Consider the following 7,680-nt stretch of genomic DNA (forward strand, 5'->3'; position numbering starts at 1 on the left):
TGTGAGAGTTGCCTACCATTAATAACATGGACTATTTCCAGGTGTTGTCACGGAATGTCACTCTGCCACGTTCCCTGAAGACACCTCAGTGTCTGACTGACACAGGCACAGGTGTGATGTGTAACAATGTGCTCGGGAGCCTCACCAAGCCTTTCCTACTCATATTCCCAGTTCTACACCTGCTTCCACCAAGACAGGTCTTTTCACAGATCTCAGGTGTCACACAGAATGGTTTGCATCTTTCATATTTTTAACATACGTTTTTCCTTTCTTGCTGTAGTGGGCTCAACTATTCCCACCCACCACTACTTCTATTTCAGGGAGCTGTTTTGTGACTAACTCCTCTTAAAGATTATAGAGAAATAGAGATCAGATACTAAGAGACTTAAAGACAAGAACCACAAGCCTTGACAAGCAGAGAGTGAAGCCCTAAACATTTCTGTGCCTAAATTCAATACAGAGTGCAGGGGTGAAAGGCAGAATGTACTCTTTCTCCTTGCTGTCCCCAATCCACTTGTGTTTCCTTCTGTTCTATAAAATTACACTTGGCAATCTTCTGGACTGAAAAAAGAGGTCACAATTATTATTCCTGTTCCAGTCTGGCAGTAAAAATATTTGAACATCCATTCACGCAAACTCTACATACTTCAATATAAACATGTGCATCCTACTTTTATTTTTGGATCTTGCTAAGTGGTATCAAGTACCCAAAATTTCTTCTATCCCACCTTTTAATGCTATTTACAAGCTCTAATCTATCCTTTAAAAACAGAGAAAGCAATACTTTTATTACAAGCCAAAATAGCCTAAAGATAAAATAAATAGTTTGTATTCGAACATTATCTCAAAAAGAAATAATCTCTATACTTTGTATGTTATTTTAATGAGTAAAAGAAGTTTTGGCTCTTAGGTCCTTCAGTATACAGGAGATTTATCAGGTAGCTGCCAGACAGCCCTAATTCTGTGAATCAACAGGTGAAGAACCAATGGATCTGTCATTAAGCTTAATTGACTTCTTGGACTAAGACACTCATCTGTTGAGAAGTTAGAGATGAATGCCTGGAGCAAGGCCTCAATTTCCTTTTTTAAATCTAAAATGAAATGTCTCCTGATGTGACACCAGGCATCATAAACAAACCACTAACACCACATCAGTGTGCACACACCAGACCAAACCCCTGCAGAAGTCCTAATGGAACTGAGGATATTAATCAAAAAATCCCATAAGTGAAGATCACTCAGAACACATTGAAATTCAGATGTTTTAATCACTGGCTGTGCTGCATTTCTCTAATTAGCAAGTGTTCATGGAATGTGCTGCTCTGCAACAGGACACATCCTGCAGTGGCTCATCATTTGAGTGGGAAGGTAACAGATATTTAATAGCACAAATTAACTTGATGGTAATGAGGAAGCCTCTCTGTCAGCAATATCACAAATTAAATTATCTGCTACCTCAGTAGTTATGAGGAATAATTAAGAAAGCTATACAATTGCTTACAAATAAACCAGCACCAGATCAGCTGAAAGATGTCTGTCTTAGAATCTCTCTGGCATGGCAACATTCACTCCCTCGACTCTGATACCATTTGTTTGTAGGTAAACCAGATCTTCAGCATTATCTTAATTAAGCTTTTAAAATTTAATTTTCTTTTTCAAAGGAGAGTATCTTGGGCACTACACAGTGAGTTTTCATTAACAATGCAGCAGCTTCAACAGAGCACTTTCAAGAGGAACAGAAAACAACAAAAAAAAGAGCTCTATCAGATGATGGCCCTGGCAGGGGAGGGAGAGAGGGGCTTGTGAACACAAGTCTCTCACCAGTCACTGTAAAACACAATAGATTTCCCAAAGGAAATCAGTCACTAAGCAATTAAGCTGCAAACTATGTTTTACATAGTTTATTTAAATTAAACTTTTAGTTTTTATGCAAATATTAATGACTGCAAAAGTTATTCTCAGCTTTGGTTTGAGGTTCTTTTTTTTTTGACATTTTAAGATTTAGCTGAAATTAGACCCTGTTGGTTTTTTCTACTTTGAAAATAATTGAAGAGACAAGCAGATTATTTTCCTGTAATTAATTAAAACAGAACAGGATTATCAAGTGTTGTAGCTTACTCAAAGAGATTCTAAGACCTGTTCTTTCTTTGACCAGGACCTATCATAACAAAAGAGAGATCTCTGTCATTCACTTAAAGTAGAATCAAAAGGTACAGTAATAACATTTCCCACATAATCTATCTGAACTTTAAGCACATGTCCTGGTCAAAGAAAGAACAGGTAACCTGTAGGACTGAGATCAAAGTCTCAGAAGTCTGGAAGTAATTTGCCCAGTATGCCAGGACACTGAAGAATGAGAGGTACAACTTGGACTTTCTTGCAAACAGCCACACAGTGCCCATGATTAGCAGACCTAACATCTTCAATGAAGTCTGTTGCTTCTCTGTTGATTCTAATCTGAAATTATGGTATTTATTTTCTAACATAGCACTCACTGTGTTACCTGGCCTGGTGTCACTCCTAAACTCATGTGTTAAACTCACAGATAGGAGTATCAAGATTACATCTTGCTCTGCACAAGGCAAGAAAAAGAAAGTGTAAATCTTCAAATCCTTCCATATTCTAGTGCCCTGAGTTTAGGTTACAGATACAGATTTACGATGTCCTCTTGTTCAAAGAAATTGCTTCAATTTTGTAACTTTTAGCTTTAAGTGTAATTCTCATTCCACTTATATAATTTGACATAGGAAGGTAAATGCATACTGATTATCTATCATGTACCTGTTTACCAAGGCAAAGACAGGCCACAGGATACAAAATCATTTCTTCCATAGCTGCCCACCTTCTCCTCCCATATCTGTACACATGCAATTTACAGCCATCATTGTTTATTTCCCTTTAAAATGATCTGATAAGGCAAAATGTCTATGACCCTGGTGACTCACAGTAACTCAAACATAGGCTAGTAAAATGAATTTATATCAGTACTGCTTCTTTCCAAGCAAACAGTTATAATTTGCCAGAAACTTTTAACAGCCACACGGTTAGAAGGAATGTAACTTCCTTTTAACATTTCTTAGGCAAAGCAGCAAAATATAAACCCCTGCTGTTACACAGAAGTACAGTAAAGTATAGGTCAAGAACAAAGCAATTGTGCTTCCAAGGCTGTGCAGGTCCCCTTGTGTGCACCTATTGCTACAGCAATCTCCTGGTGCTGTGAGAAACAGGCTGCACAGCAAAGAAAAACACACAGACCAGCCATAATACACAGGGTTTTACCTAATAGACTGTGATGTTCTATTTCAACTAGAATAGACCCTCACAATTAGAACACGAACATCTGTTAATGTCCACACATGTTACTGGTAACTTAACCTGCATCAAAATCTCAGAAAGCTGCACAATCATAAGGGTTGGCTATCAAGTTGGATTTTATAGCTGAAGTAGTAGAGGTAAACAGCTTAATTTCGAGAGATTTCTTCATATTAAAAAAGAATAAAAAATAAAAGAAGTTTTCATTCCAAACCATCCTTTTTTTAAACACAAACTAACACTTATAACAAACCCTTGTAATCCAACCACAAGGAAGACTTCAATATTTTACAATGTTGTAAGATTACTTGATTGCAATATACAAAACTGATAGTAATTTTAGCCTTAAATCTTAAGTGGCAGCTGACTGTCTTCCCTAAAAGACTCCCTAAAGCCCTATGATTTCTGTTTTTATAACTCAAATCAAGGTAAACTCAAGATTAATCCCCGATTCTTTCCCAGGTAACAAACCAGAAAGCTGTTACTCCCCTTGAGTCTGCAGTGACCTACTGAAGGATTTCTTACCAAGTCAATTAGCAATATAAATTCCACCCAGATGAATGTATTTAGGTGCATAGTGAGATCATTAACCTTATTATACCATTCTGTCTTGTTTTCAAGCTTCCTACTAATCTGTTGCTAATAGATACAGGTGCCAGAATTATTGCTTACAAAGGCTCTTCCTTGTGATGGAAATAATTTGTGGTGCTGCCATTTATTACTCATGTTTCTAAGGTGCCTCTTATGCTAACATGTGGAAGACATCACAAACATTTTGTAACTCCACAGAGAGAACTGTGAATGCTGCCGGTTGTCTGCTTGTTCCCATCTGTGGAGCTGGCTCACTTGAGAGCTTTGTTGTTTAGGTAATATCTTGTGACACAGGGGAGGATCCTGAATTTTGAGCTATGGGTCCTATGGCCTCCTCCAGAGGAAATTCTCTTTCCTCCACACTAACTTGTCAGCATTATGTTTAAACACATAACACACACCCAGAACTTACACCCAGTGTGAAAAGCCTTAGTGTCCAACCCTGCCTGGAGGGACCTGATAGCAACAACGATAAAACATTTTCAATAAGCACTGGTCTCTAGCTGAGTGAAAAGTGTTGATTTATCCATCCACATTATGCTACAGGGAGGCCAGTGAGAGTATTGACCTTGGACGATGTGGCTTCGAGTGCCAGCAGAGAGCTGCTCACCCGGAGCACCCTCTGCAGGCAGCACAAACCAGCATCAGCACTGTCCCACCATTCCAGGCTGCTGTGCTTTGTCACAAGACAAACTTTCCAACACTCCACCCCTCTCTAAGGCGCTCTTCCAGGGCTCTCACCAGAACCTTACCACCCTCTCGCCTCAAAGCACAATCCAACACTAACTGATTAAGGGTGGACACTTCGTGTGGCCTCGTGACTCGCTGTAACCCACTTTAATTAATTTGTTATTTTTCCACTTCCTTGGTGGCTTTGGTACAAGCAGACAGTATTCTCTGGATACATTCTTTTCCTGAAGTTCTTGCCGCAAATATCTGTTAGCTACTTCTTTGTATTACTAATGACTCTAAACAACACCTTGAGGTGAATCTTGATTAGTATGGTAATTAGGAAATTCCTAGCAGGCAATTTGGGTGACAGCTTACTCCCAAACACCAACAGTAAAACGTGTTCAGATTGAGACATCAGGTTGAATTATAGAGATGGACATGCTGGAAATGCTGTCAAATCAATCTCCTCTACACTCCCAGTCCCTTTCCCCAGATTCCATACTACAAGTCCTTAAAAACTAAATGCTTGTACAAAACTAGTCGAGCACTGGCTTCCCAAGCAGCTTCCTGTGACTCTCTTGGACTTCCTTTTACTTTACAGATGCTGAACTGGGGGCTATGGAGAGAGCAAGGCCACTGCTAGACCTCCTTGCTGAGACCTGATCCAGCTCGTGGAAGGCTATGGGAATATTTGCAGTGAGTGCTGTAGGCTTTGGGGGAGGCCCAAAAGCACAATCTGCTCCTCTGGCAATTACTTCTCACAAACAAATATTTCTCTCCTCTGCTTTCCCCTTATTCTTCCAAAACAAACATAGGGCTGAAAATTAATCCAAGACCATACTGGCTTAAGTACTGTTAATGTAGACTTAAAAATATATGTCTTTAGTATTTCTCACATTGCTGTCGTGGAGCTAAGCTCATTCAATGCGCATCCACTACACAAGCAACAGTGATAAAAACACAGTTGCAATAAGAACCAGTCTCCAGCTGAGTGAAGAATGTTGGTTTTTTGTTTGTTTTTTTTTTTATCCTACACCGGTTAGTGAGAAAAAAAAAAATGCCCATCATTGGTCTCAGTTGAATTATTTTTCTTTTCAATAAGATTTTTTTATTATGAATGAATTCTCAAGGTGTCCCACTTCCTACTCACATAATTTCCTACTGAGAAGTGCTTTAATCTGGTATCAGTTTCAGTATTTTCAATGGGGTTACATAAAGTACGAGGACTTTTGCAGGTAACTAAGTACTAAGATGAGGCAAAATCTGAATTATACTATCCCAGGTATCTACCTTAATCTGTTGAAGAAGGTTTCTACCCTGGAAACAATGCCATGTTTGTCAATGGTGCATCATCAAAATATTTAGTTAAACTAGGGCTGCAAGTTGTTTACATAACATAAAAGAGAAACAACACCCATGTGATAGTTTTCACCCTAGGCCTTCCTGGAGACCTCCTTGTAACCAGGAAGGAACTAAGGAAGTTATTTGACACAAAGATGGGGAATAAATCCAGATCCACGAGGTTTGTGCTCAGGCAAGTAAGGTTATTAAAAAGCAAGAAATGCTGATTTTCAGTCTGAATATTTCAGATGGGGATTGGTTCTGTCATCAATTTAAGTCCCCTGGTAAGTAAAAGCATTTGGTAGGAAGATACATAAAATTTAGACTCTCTTCTTTCAAACTTTCTTGTGATTGGAGAAGAGTGAAAAGAGACATTCTAGGGACTTATACATAAGTTTGGAGACTCGATGGAAAAATAAAAGGCATCAATAAGAGAGGCACAACAAGGAAACAAAGGTAGGGGAGAGAGAGGAAATTAAGTGTACAGATATTTCACACCAGCCAATATGGAATATTGGAATGTGGAATATGAACCAATGAAAAAACAAGTTCCATAATAGCTACTTTGCCAAGAATGAGCTATATTAAGAAAAGTGAGGGTGAAAAGATGGAAAAATTGATCGTGAAGTCACAGCAAAATTCTCAGCCTCACAGAAAGGTGTTACCACAAACCAAAAGCGGATCATCCAAATAAGTTGTTTAAGAACTTCTTGTACTGCTGGTAATCACATGTAGGTGTGATATCCTTTACATAGATGCAATAAAGTATTTATCTGGAGAGATGTAAAGTTTATGGAAAGTTTGGAAGTCTAGGAAAAAAAAAGGGACAAAAAAAGCAACAGCTCCAATTCTATTTGATTAAGAGAAAAAGAAAGTGAATTATATCTCCATTAGTTATTTTTTGCTTCAAAACTGGTGTTTAATTACCTTTTCAGGAGTGAAAAATGTATTATGCATAATTTATTTATGAAACAGAAAATGTTACTGGGCAGGTCTATGTAATAAATACCTGTATGTTGTTTGTATTAGATTAATGAAAAATATAAGCAATATTTGAGAGAGAGCAGTTCTGCATATTAAGGTATTTACATTTGCTGTTTGCCTGTAGACACTTCTAAAGCAGAAAAAAATAAAACAGCAGAAATTCAAAACATTAATGTTATTGACTTTTTACCAGGAAGGTGTTTACATATAGATTATGAGGACTACCCCCTATAAAAACACATCACTTTAGTGCAGAAGCAGAATAAGTTTTGTAGAGGTAAAAAGTGGAAAATGAATGTGACATTCCTACATATTCATTGAAACATAGCTCCAGGGTATATAGAAATACATAGAATATAGGCATTGGACCTGTATACTGATATAAATTTGAAATAAAAATAACATAATTTGAAATCTTAATTAATTTTAGACTGTATCTGAAAGAACAGAAGTGTAGCAGTAATACAATTTTCAACATTGTGGATTCTTTCAGTACTCATTCAAAGTATTTCACAAAATATCATTTTAGTCCCTCTGCAGTTCAGCAGATTTCAGATCTTCCCTCTTTTTTCCTCAGGGGAAAGAATAAAACAAATAACAACAAAAGAGCAAACATTTCCTCCCCTACCATCAAAGCCTGAGAAACCTGCATAATAAAATGAGAAATATGGTTTTGCCCTTAAGAGTTTGTTAGTGTTTTCTTGATGTCAGATCTCTCTCTGGAATGTGGATAACGGCAGAGTGTTTTATTCAGTTTACTAATTTCCTGCCTTTGATAAG

Source organism: Corapipo altera, unplaced genomic scaffold (assembly GCF_003945725.1).
Source record: "Corapipo altera isolate COAL_440 unplaced genomic scaffold, ASM394572v1 65, whole genome shotgun sequence".
In the NCBI taxonomy this organism is placed as follows: Eukaryota; Metazoa; Chordata; class Aves; order Passeriformes; family Pipridae; genus Corapipo; species Corapipo altera.